Consider the following 13,347-nt stretch of genomic DNA (forward strand, 5'->3'; position numbering starts at 1 on the left):
TCTCTCTCTCTCTCTCTCTCTCTCTCTCTCTCTCTCTCCCCCTCTCTCTCTCCCTCTCTCTCTCCCCCTCTCTCTCTCCCTCTCTCTCTCCTTCCAGGGAAACATTTTTCAACCGCGATCATTCCCCTCTTCCTCCTTTTCTCCTTTTCTCCAGAACAACGTCTCCGTTGAAAAGAATCGTCCTCGAACCGAGATAAGACTCGAAACTCGAATCCCACAGGTGATCATCCGCAAAAATTACCTGGATGACACGGTTGAAAATCGAGAATAGAAGAAGATATATCGACGAAAGAAAGGAGGAAGAAGCGAGGTGCGAACGTTAAAGAAACGGATTTCGTGAAACGACGGAGGCTGAATTACGTAATTACAACGAAATCGCTCTGCCTCGCCTCGCCTCGTCGCCCAGAAGCGGGTGTATCGGTGTATTAATTAAAAATTGAATTTTTTCCGCTGACTCGGCTGGCACCGGCTCCGACGCCGGGCGAAAAGCCCAGGGACCGAGCGTCAGGCAAACTCGATGCATCGAGTGCCGTTACGTAACTCGATCGGTTAACACCGACCCTTCCTTCCTTCCTTCCTTCCTTCCTTCTTTTCTTCCTCGCAGCCTTCTTTCACGGCTTTCGTTCCTATCGATCCCGTGACCCGACACAACCTCCGCGTTTTTTCGCGTTCCAGGTGACGAAAGTCTGGATTTGGAAAGGAAGGAATCGCGCAATTATCTCTGCGATCAATCGTGTGGAAATCGACGTGTAAATTTAATTGGAATTAGAAATGTAGAAGAGCGCGATTCAAATTTTGTTTCGGGATTTAAAATGGCGAGACACGTTCGTTAGCCGGGTCAAAAGTTATCTAATTACGGGAAGAAGCGAGCAACGATCCCTCGGAGGGATTCGCGGAGATGAAAAGAAGCGGAAAAGTTTGGAAAAACTTCTCTTCTGGTAATAGTAGTAGTAGCAGTTTCGTTCTTGAAATAATACGAGTTTAGCGAAAAGTCGAGCGATATTTTCTCGTAATCTCGTACACGTGTCTTTGGTCCGTGTCTGCGGCGAACAATCGTCGTCTCGGGATCGCGAAATCGAAGGTTGGAAGGGAGGTTGGAAGATCGACTTGGCCTCGGTTATCTCCGATGGGCGAATAATTAAGGATATCCCGAAACGTGACGGGGTTCACTCGCTTAATTTACACGTGGATAGGGCGACTACAAGGGGGGATTCGAATTGGACGGCTTTGTAATCCCATCGGGAAATCTAATCGGGGAAAGTAAATATCCAGCTTAGGCGCGCGAGTGTCGGGCAAACTTGAACTCGGAATGGAAGCCGTCGCCCGTGGTCGGCCGCGATATAAATTTCCCCCACTCGCGAGTCTCCAACACCGCGACTTTATCGACCGATAATATCGAGTCGAGTTATCGGCCGCGCAGCGTTCGATCAACGGGCGCCGCCGAATTCCTGCGCCGTTTTTCGCACGACGAAACCAAGCTACTACGAGTATGTACACACGCTCGAGTTGACTCGATATTAAAGATAGGCGGAGGGGTCAAAGGCGCTTACGCTTACCTTTGCGCAACAACGTAATAACAACTCGATTCGTGCGAGAAACTATCTAAGATTTCTTTCACTTTCTCACTCGCGTGAATATATATATATATATTATCCGCGTACGTTTAATTTACTTAATGCAAGTTCCGATTAGAGAAAATTGGGAAACTCGCGATTAACACGAGGCCGAGAATATAATCGTGGCGAAATTTCGAATAAGCGGCGATCGATCGCGACGAATATAACGGAGAGAGAGTTGCACGGTTTGTTATTTAATTTAACCAGACGTCCGTAACGATTATCTGTTATATTTAACGCGATTCCGTGCGGGGCGCGAGATTGTTTTAATGCGAGCGAAATGGGAATAATGGGAACGGAGGGGATCTAGGGAATTCTGGGGATAAACTGGCAGAGGCAGAGGAAACTAGATTAACGTACTTGGAGGTTATCGTTGGTATTATCTCGGCGGTTATTGGAACGCAGCAACGATATCTCTCGGCCGTTTCGTCGTTCGTTGAAAACGCATCGAAAACGTATCAGCTGCGCGATATGGGGCGCGGCAGGTGTATCGAAGATCGGCCGGCTGGTTTGTATAACTGCGAGCGAGATTGATCTCGGTTGTCGCTATTAATAATTCCGGCTGGTGCCACGCTATGAATAGAATCCGTTATTACTGATAATGCTCCTCCGCGGAAACTGATTATTTATCGCTTCCTCGAGATCTTTGCAATCGATCATGTATTTCACCCGATCGAGATCGGTTAAAATAATTAGATTTATTAATTTATCAAATTTTCAATTCGTCCAGAACTTGTTCTTAATCGTCTAGCTAAAGAAACGTTTGTATATTTATATGTTTTTCATCCGATCGTCTATTCGAGATCGATTAAAATAATCGTGTCAAATTTATTAATAATTTACCTTTTTAAATCTCAATTGGTCCAATTCAAACTTGTTCTTGATCGTCTAGCTAAAGAAACGTTTGTATATTTATATTTTTTTCACCCGATCGCCTATTCGAGATCGGTTAAAATAATTGTGTCAAATTTATTAATAATTTACCTTTTCAAATCTCAATTGGTCGAATTCAAACTTGTTCTTGATCATCTAGCTAAAGAAACGTTTGTATATTTATATATTTTTCATCCGATCGTCGAGATCGGTTAAAATATATTCGCGTCAAATTTATCTTTTCAAATTTCAATTCATCCAATTCGAACTCGTTCAGATTTTTAATCGTTTAACTAAAGAAACGATGTTTATAGATTTATTTTTTTCAACCGATCGCCTATTAGAAATCGGTTAAAATACTCGACAAATTTATTAATAATTTACCTTTTCAAATCTCAATAGATCGAATTCAAACTTGTTCTTAATGATCTACCTAAAAAAATGTTTGTATATTTATATTTTTTTCACCCGATCGCCTATTCGAGATCGGTTAAAATAATCGTGTCAAATTTATTAATAATTTATCTTTTCAAATCTCGAATTAAGTTCAAACTTGTTTTTGGTCATCTACCTAAAAAAATATTTGTATATTTATATATTTTTCATCCGATCGTCGAGATCGGTTAAAATATACTCGCGTCAAATTTATTAATAATTTACCTTTTCAAATCTCAATAAATCGAATTCAAACTTGTTCCTAATCATCTACCTAAAAAAATGTTTGTATATTTATATTTTTTTCACCCGATCGCCTATTCGAGATCGGTTAAAATAATCGTGTCAAATTTATTAATAATTTATCTTTTCAAATCTCGAATTAAGTTCAAACTTGTTCTTAATCATCTATCTAAAAAAAAGTTTGTATATTTATATATTTTTCATCCGATCGTCGAGATCGGTTAAAATATACTCGCGTCAAATTTATTAATAATTTACCTTTTCAAATCTCAATTGGTCCAATTCGAACTCGTTCGGATTCTTAATCGTCTAGCTAAAGAAACGATATCTACTTATCCATTTTGAGAGAGAAGAATTTTGGACGCGTGACAAAAAGAAGAAAAATATCGCGAAAATTGGTGGAGTCAGGGGCGAGAATTATTGCGATTACGATAGGAATATCTCGCAGCTGGTTTCGCCAAACTTTTCACCGATAAAGGTCTCGCTCCTCCAACAGCGGTGGGTACTCTTCTCGTTGCTCGAAAACCCGGTTTTCCTGGATCGAGCATTCTCGAGACGCGAGAGCTACACCTTCCGCTCTCGTACCTTCGGACCAACTTGGACCGGGCCGCCGTTATCCAAAGTCGCGGAGCGATAGAGACGGAACAACGAGTGGAAAAACTTTGAAGCGAAAGCGACGATAAGTTGGGCCGCGTGCCGCCCTTTTATTCTCCGTTTCCGTGGAAAACGAGCGCGATTAAAGCAGCCCGCGCTCGAGATAGACCGGAGATCCTCTCAGATCCCTTCAGTTTATCCCTCCGAAATGTCTCGTAAATGCCTCCGCTCGATCGATACGATCGTTCGCGCTTCGATTACGCCCGACACTTTTTCTCTCTTCCTTCCTTCTCTTTTTCAAAAAGTACAAAAAAAGAAAAGCAGTTTCTCCTCCTTCGTATCTTAATTAATTATTCTCGTTCGAATATTTTAAAGAAAATTATTCCTCCTTGTACGACTCATATCTCATCCGGAGGTTATTTTACGATGTGCTTGTTCAAAGAGATCTGTCCCACGTCGGCCCGTTCCGCTGGGACGCGGATTCGAGGAATAGTTCTCCACGGAACATAAGCCAAATCCCTCGATGGCCTTAATTATCGGATAAAAGTAGCGGTCGTTACACCGGAATTATTATCGGTGTCGTCGTAAACTGTACAACGAAAAGCATTTCTCATTTTCGAGAGCGAATGCCTGAGAGGAGGAAGAAGGGATAATTAACCCTTTGCGCCCTCTTTTTCGTTCGGTCCAACTCTAAACGATTCGGACTCGCACGTTCGGTGCGTTCGATGTTTTCTTACAGCTAACTTAAAATGATTTCACGCAAATTAATGCGTAAAATTTTTATATTTTAATATTTTACGTATTTTTGTACATATAGAAACATAACTTATTGAATATTAAAATCTATATTGTTTTGTGTGTGATATTTTATGAAGCAATTATCAAAGTAGTACTTTTCTAACTTTTTTATTATATAATTATTTGTTTCGCGTATTATTTTCAATAAGTTGAAAATAATTTAAAAAAATCTAATCTGGTTCATTTATATTCGAAGATACTTGCGGTTCTGCAGATTTTTCGCCGAGTAAATTGTATTCTTCGCGATTCTGTGCACGTTATCCATTTGGAATTTTCCGTGTCTTCTGCGATATCTTCACTTCAGCTATTGCTTACACGTTCTATTATTCTTATTTTTCGCCTTCCTATACCTCTTCCTTCGTCTCCATCTTCGTTGCTTTCTCTATCGATAATCCCTTTACGAATAAAAGTAATTTCATTATTCAAAGTCACTTGAACTAATTCCATTATCGTATTCCATGCTTACAAAAATTTTGAAAATAATATTTCCATCGCCACGATTGTCAAACTAACTAAGATGTCGTCCGACCCGTGATTCGACAATATTCTATACCTCATAGAGACCTCAAGATTATACGTAAAGAGCTTAGCAACTTATTCACGAAGCGATATTTTAAAAAAATCGAACATAAGTAAACATTGTCGCCATTCGAATCAAATTGTATCAAATCGAGTGGTGGCTGACAGTCATCGTTGGAGCGCAAAGGATTAACAAGATTTACGGAACCCGTCAATTTCGATTTTATGGAATTAATTAAAAATTCTGAATATGCAAATATTATTCTTTAAACATTATATATTGGTTTTTAATGATATAATACAGTAAATATATATTTCTATTCGTTTTCTCTTATATTTTATTATTTCTAGATGTTACATATCTATTTTTACAAAAATCAATTTGGATTAATTTATACAGATCAATTATTGCGAAATAACAAAAATGAAATAACAATAAATAAGAAAAAGTAACACCGAGAAAATGACTGTTTAGCAATAAATACATAATCAAATGAGTTGTTTATAATTGTGATATGATAACAAATAATCCCTTCAGCGCTGAATTTTGCAAAGAAAAAAAATAATTTTTGTAAGTGAATCTGTCTTATTATTTTATATAAAACAAATAGATTTACGTGAGAGATAATTTCAACAGTACGTTTTGTAAAAAAAAGAAATAATGCTATTTGGAAACTTAGCAAAAATTTATTTTCGTAAGAAGATTTGAATTTTTCAAGATATTTTCAAAACCTATCCAAGAAAATATATTTTTTTACGTTTATATTATTATGGGCAAGTCTTCAAAAAACATGGAATTGATAAAAAAGAATAACCAGCATAAATGAAGACCAATCTGGATCGGATTCTGATAAACGAATTACGCAAAAGCGAGGAAGAATTTGACAATATAAACGAAATTGAAAATTTTGATGACAGTGGGAATGAAAATTATCGCAATACATACCTTAAAAGAAAAAGAATTATTATTATTTATTTCAAATATCGAAAGCGAAAGTGAAATAAAAGATGCTGCCCTTCGTGTATTTTACAATTCTTTTTAGATTTGATAGCCATCAATGTCTGGATTATTATACAAAAAGACCACTGGAGTAAACAAAATTCGAAAGAATTTTCTCTTTCAATTAGCTAAAGAATTGGACAGTGAAAAAATTCTAGCTTCAATTCAGAGTCTAACTATATTTATTATTAAATCTAATAAGCACGTATGCGAAAAGTATACATCCAAGATATAAGTTTACGTGTAAAAAACGTATTGAAAACAACGGTAAATAAAAATCTATTATATAGATTTTATATAAACAATTTACAAAAAAATTTCCTTTTAACATCCCGTCAAAGAAACACGGATTTCAGTGAAAAAAGTCAACATAGTCAATGTCCGTAAAATCTAATTAGTTAATGTCGATAAAAGTCGACAAATTCTCCCAATTCTTTTCCACTCCCCTTTTCCTTCGAACCTGCGACCATTTCTGATCTCTCGACGGGCGGAAAGCGCCGACGACGATCACTCGTTTCGTCCCGAAACCGCTCGGTCGGTATCATCTGACAGAAGCGGGAGTATCGAGTCGCGAAACTAGAAACAAAGCGGACGAGTTTTCGCGGGATTAGTTTTCGGATTCCCTCGGCGAATCAAACTTAGATTCTCGGGCGTTGGAAAATTGGAAACTCTGGCGGCGATCGCGCGGCTTTAAAATTTTCCCGGACATTTATTCGCCACCGGGGATGGATAATAACGCCGCCCCCAACACGTACCACCATTCATACATGACGCGTTAATAACGTCGAGATAATTTCACCGTCCACGTATTTCACGGCGGATGAATGGATCGTTTCACGCGTCGCGGCTCTCTCTCTCTCTCTCTCTCTCTCTCTCTCTCTCTCTCTCTCTCTCTCTCTCTCTACTTCTCTCGTAAGGAGTGGTGGGGAGAAAACGCGTGCCTTCTTCCTTCCTGCTCGAAAAGTGAACGGAAGCGTGTCCTGGGCGTCGGAGCGGAGATGTTCACCGAAACGGGTCTACTGAAGCCTTGGTAATTAAGAAGGCAAGGTAGCCGCACGGCTAGCATCGACCCACTCCTTCTTCTCCCCTTCCTTTCTTTTCACCTCGTTAACAGATACGGGGAAGGAAACGCGCGAAACCACGACACGCCAATCTTTCTCCTTTCCTTATCTACCCGTCCATTCCTCCTCTCCTATCATCGGATACGATCTTTATCCGCGAACGTGTTTCGAATCGACGAAATCGACTAAATCGACTCCGCTCCGATTAGAACTCGGGATTATCGAACGAGGGAAGGGGAGGGGGGAAAATGTAAATCTCAACGAAGAGGGGAGAGAGGATAGTTTAGGATAAATAATCCATTTTTTCATATTATGGATGCGAATAAATGGTTTTCGAAATCGGGAAATTTTCGAAATTTGGCGCGATTGATTCGATTCAGAGTGTTTGCGCGATATTTATTACGATGTTAATTGTTTGCACTCCAGGCCTGTTTTGGTCGAAGCAATTCCAGTATTCGTGAGTTTGGTGCGTTTGGTGAAATTTCTTACGAATTAACGCGTAAAATATATTATATATTTATATTTTATGTTATACATTTTATATATTTATATGTTATATTATATATATTTATATATATTTATATATTTTATTATTTTATGTATCTATTGCCACGACTGTCAAACTCAGACTAATGCCGAAGATGTTCGACTCACGGTTTAATTTGAGATAAAAAATTTAGTTAATTTAGTCATTTAACTTAATATATTATTCTACATAAAATTATATACATAAAGAAATTAGGAATCTATTTATGAAACGATATTCTAAAAAAATCAAACGTAAATAAATATCGTCGCTTTTCATGGTGCCGGAGAGTCACCATTGAAACGCAGAGGGTTAATATTTTATATATATTTACATATAAAGAAACAAAATTTATTGAATATTAAAGTCTATATTATTATTGTTGTATGTGATATTTTATGAATTACCAAGATGCATCCTCGGTTTGTCAGGGCAAATAGAGCGATAGTACTTTTCCTTCTAACTTTTTTATTGCATAATTTCACGCACAAATTAGTAAAACTTTTATATTTTAATATTTTATGTATCTATTGCTACAACTCGACGCGTGTCAAACTCAGATTAATGCAGAAGATGTTCGACTCACGGTCTAATTTGAGATAAAAAATTTAGTCATTTAACAATATATTATTCTGCACCTCATAAAATTTTACATAAAGAGATTAGGAATCTATTTATAAAGCGATATTCTAAAAAAAATCAAACATAAATATAAATATTGTCGCCGTTCAAGTTGCTGCATCAATTCCAGTAATCACCACTGGAATTACAGAATTAACTCAAGTAATGATCGAGAATCTGTTGGAGTGCAAAAGGTTAATATTTTATATATATTTACATATAAAGAAAGAAAATTTATTGAATATTATAATATATATTATAAAGTTTATATTGTTTTATGTGATATTTTATGAAGCAATTACCAAGATGCATCCTCGGTTTGTCAGGGCAAATAGAGCGATAGTACTTTTCCTTCTAACTTTTTTATTGCATAATTATTTGTTTTGCGCACTATTTCACGAATAAGTTTATCGGTAAGAAATAGTTTAAAGAAAATCTAATGGTTCATTTATATTCGAAGATACTTGCAATCCTGCAGATTTTTCGGTACAAATTGTATATCTTCCGATTCTGTGCATATTACAATATCTTCACTTGAACTATTGCTTTCACATTCACTATCTATTATTCTTCTTACATCTCTTATTTCATCTCTATATTCATCATTGCTTTCTCTATCGTTAATTTCTTTATAATAATAAAAGTAATAATAAAAGTAAATAATAATAAAATAGTAAAAAAGTAATATAATAATAAAAAAAGTAATTTTCAAGTCATTCAGTGACGAAAAATCAAACTCATCTTCTCGCTTGAACTAATTTCATCACCGTATTCCACGCTTACAAATCTCAAAAACTTTGAAAATAATATTTCTATTTATCGTTAATAATAAAATAATATTCTATTTATCGTTAGTCAAATTCAGACTAAGATGTCGTTCGTTTCGCGATCACGATCCAATTCGAAATAAAAAATCTATTTAACGATACATTATTCTATAAGATTATATACAAAGACCTTAGGAACCTATTTATGAAACGACATTCTAAAAAAATCAAACGTAAATAAATATCGTCGCCGTTCAAGTTGCCTCATCGATCCAAATGATGGCGGAGAGTCGAGTTACGGCATTAACTCGAGTTGGAACACAAAGAGTTAAAGAGGGAGAGACGCATCGCGAAGAAAATTTGAGATGGAATCTGTGGCCACGTTAGGGCGCGAGAAAGGGAGAAAAGTGGGGAAAAGCGAGTATTTTTCCATCCAGTATTCATTTACCATTCCCCTGGACCCCGGAGTAAAAGGGAGTTACATTTGCATGGAAATTTTTCTCGACTCGAGTTCGAGTCCTAGAGAGACGTATCCCATTTTTCGCGGCGAAGAAAAGAGATTAGAGCGTTTAATCCGTGAAACGGAAAGTTTCGTCGTTGGAAAATTATCGCGATACCCCTTCACACCCGCAAATAGCCGCGTGTGCTTTCCTTCCATTCACTTTCCACTTTTTTCTTCTTTTTCGAAAACCTCGGTAATCCTCCCTTCATCTCCTCGTGTCTCTCCCCGATCCGAGGCATTCAACTCGTCGAGCACAATCGAGCACGTCGATGAATCGGATGTCGACGAAAAACCCTCCTCCTTCCTCCCTCGAGAGAGAGAGAGAGAGGTATGTTTGCGTTCCGACGCGTCCACCGGGCCCTTCGTTAACGCCGCTTCTTCTCTATCTTTTTTTTACTTTTTCCAAGTCGCTTATTCCAAGTCGTTTCGCTCGAGCGACGAAGCCGGGAGGAGAAAAAAATATTTGCAAGGTGATAATTGGCGGGCCAAGTTCTCGCTCGAATCTCGCAAAAATTGGCTAAATAAAAAAGAAGGGGGATGCGAAATGACGTATTTACCGCGCGAGACACGGAGCCGTAACTTGCGGTGGAAGGAAAGGCAAATAGACAACGTCGGATCGAGAACGGGGGGAATAATTCTCCGAGCGGGTTGACAAATTGCCGCGAAGAGAGAGAGAGAGAGAGAGAGGAGGAGGAGGAGGAGAAAAATGGTGGTTGCTTGAGAAAAATTTCCCACCGATATCGATCGAATTTCCATCCCTTTTTTCCCCTTTTCTTTTTCCCCCTCTCTTTCTCAAATCGTTTTCCAGTGAAAATCGCGCGGCATTATCCGCTTGCGATTGTTCGCGGGTAAACACTCGAGCGACCAAGGTAAAGGTACGAACCCCTTTTGATACTACTCACTTTCACCCCGCGCGGGAGAGCGGAGGAGAAAAGGGGGGGCCGCGTCTGGTTCACTCGAAAGAAAAGAAAAGAGAAGCGGTGAGCATCAGAGGGGAGCAGTGTACTCGCGAATGGAAATTGGTCGCGAAGGAATATTTACGAGACCCTTGCGCGGCGAAACGTCGAGACCGAGTGGAAAAGAGAAATGCGGAAGATGCGATTTCAATATTTTATTCCTCATCTTTCGAATTCTTTATTATTCCTTTATTATCGTACGTATACGGAAGAGAGAGAGGGAGGGAAATAGCGCATCGCATCGATCGACGAAAGAAGGAGGGATAGGGGAAACTAAAGGTACGAAGATAAATTAATACCGTGGAATTTGTGGGAGTTGGAGGGAAACTCGTGGTCGAGCCAGTTCACTCCATCCTACTCTTTCTCTTTCCTTTCCTCCGTCCTCTCCCCGTTCCAAACTCGGTCTCCGTGGAATCCACCGACGAAGCCCTTCCGAATCGAATTGCAGCCAACTCAGAGAGAGAGAGAAAGAGAAAGAGAGAGAGAGAACGCGGGTATCGCGTCCGTATCCGTGTCCCGTGTCTTCCAGTTGCCACACTTTCCCTCGCCCCACTTCGTCCTCGATAACTTTGCTTTTCATTAGACTGATTAATAAAGCTTGTTATCCTAGCTATGCGTTAATCGGGTGGAAAGTGAATTGGCGATAGATATTTTAACCACATACGCGCGAGAACTCGCGAGAACACGAGTGTTACAGGATCGATCGAGGAAGAGAAGTTGCCGCGTCGGTAAAAGAGAAAAAAAGAAGGATGGAGATAAAAAAGAATCACAGGCGAACGAATGACGTGTTACGATCATACAAAAGGGGGGAAAAGGACGAATTGTTTCCACAAATTCCATCGACCGGCGATAGCAGTAGTTCCTCGCGGCCGAGTTTGAAATTAAATTTCCAGTTTCGAGGAATCATCTTTTTTGCCGGGCATCGAGCCGACGATAATTCGATCGCCATCGAATCGCCTTTTCACGCCACGTATTTCACGCGTAAACGACGCGTATAGATACGCGAAGGGGGAGGGATATTCATTACGATGGAACGTGTAAAGCATCGACGTCTGCCCAATTTTACGATCTCGATATATAGGATGGAAGCTAATAAACGAAATTAGCGGGTATAAATGGTGGAGATATTTATTAATCTGCGCGCATTATTGGACGGGATGTGGGTTTATGCGCGTCGCGCCACATAACGTCGGGTAACGGGTTCCGGTGCAGTTTCATGGTTATTTCACTGAACTGCGCGTCGCGGCTGCGCGGTGGTCGCACTTTTCTCAGTGCCACATGGATCGAGCAGCGAGACGCGCACACGATAGCCACGCGAAATCCTCGACTCGAGAACTAGGAGAGGAGCAGGGTGTAGCAGCGGCGTTGTAGCCAGCCGTTCATTTACATTTCACCGGTCTTCGTTGGCCTCGAGCTCCATTTCCCATTTCCGGCCACGTCAACCGTCCAAATGAAACGTTCATTCGAGTCGTCGTCTCCCTTTTTCCTCTCCTTCCTTCCGCTCTCCAATAATTTTTCCAACGTTCTCGACCTTCGATTCGATTCAGATCCGGATCGATGTCCACGGGATTACCTTTCTATCCGCAAACAAGATAAGCGGCCGCGAATATGCCGCGAAATTTCATGGAAAATGTTGAAGAAATCACCCGTATCGATTATTTTCTCTACTTCGCAACTCGATTGTATTTTTTTTTTTTTCTTTTTTCGCGTATTTATCGCGTAACCACGGACGAGATAATGTCTCGCGAGGAGGAGGTACGATCGCGGAGGAAAGGAGGGGGAGAATTAGCGGAGTTGGAGCGAAATCCTTCGGATGGTGGTGGCCTAGGGCGGTTGGTACCGAGCTGGTACCGTCCGGTGGGACATCGATTTGTCGGCGAGCGCAATTCGATGCTCGTGCACGAGCCTCACACCGCGCACATCGAACGTACGCGCCACGAGAGCCGGTGATGCGCATTATTAGGCGACCGACGTGTATTCGAGACACGGCGCGTTACGTTCGTAGTTACGTGTACTGGAGAGGCTGACGGATTTATCTAAAATTAGAATTGCTCCATTATCCTTCCTCCCTCGATCTTGTGACTTTTTTTACCATCGATTTTCTCGAACCTCGTCGCATTTTTTTTTTTTTTCGAAATATCGCGAATTATCGATCCCTCGTCAACGACCGCGGTCACGGTCGATCGAACGAACGGTCTATTTGCCATTGTACCATTTGTGAAATGGGTTTTCGCCCATTTTACGCCGCTTAACACCATGGGTTGGGAGCGTACGCGAGAATAGCACGCTCGAATGCGAAAGGAACAAAAGGGAGCGGAGGAATTCGCGCTAGAGTTTCTCGAGTGAGGCGGGAACGATTAAATTGAAGCGCGACCGGACCTGGTTTTTCCAAACGTCGCGTTTCCAATCGTTTCGCGGTTCTCGAGGACGAGTGCACTCGCTGCAATCGTTGGCCCATCACGGACACTTTTCGCGAGATGAACGAGGAGGGGAGAGAAACTAGAATTAGTATTCGGCAGTTTTTCCAGGAATCTCTACTTCGAGGATACCCAAATTTTTCCATCCAACAATTCTACGATTAATAGAGGGAAAGAGATTTAACAGATAACCTCGAATAGATTCAACGAAGAATTTTCGATAATGCTCTCTTTGACATCATCCTTTTTGATGATATCTTATGCAATCGTTTCTTCGATTGCCACGAAATCAATCAACGATAGAAATGAGACCGATTCGAATTGGCGACGCGACATCTCGCGATAAATAGGACGATTTCGCTTCGATTCCGTTCCACTTTCGTCACGCGTTTTATATATATATATACATAAAAGCGTGC

At 40.2% G+C, this 13,347-nt stretch overlaps 1 protein-coding gene across 11 annotated transcripts in view; it reads left to right on the top strand.

Annotated features, from left to right (window-relative positions):
- LOC122719964 (protein turtle) overlaps positions 1 to 13,347 on the top strand; it is a 128,885-nt gene that overhangs the window by 58,974 nt on the left and 56,564 nt on the right. The window lies entirely within an intron of this gene.

This window comes from Apis laboriosa, unplaced genomic scaffold, assembly GCF_014066325.1.
Source record: "Apis laboriosa isolate Shangri-la unplaced genomic scaffold, ASM1406632v1 scaffold9_cov152, whole genome shotgun sequence".
NCBI classification, from domain to species: domain Eukaryota; kingdom Metazoa; phylum Arthropoda; class Insecta; order Hymenoptera; family Apidae; genus Apis; species Apis laboriosa.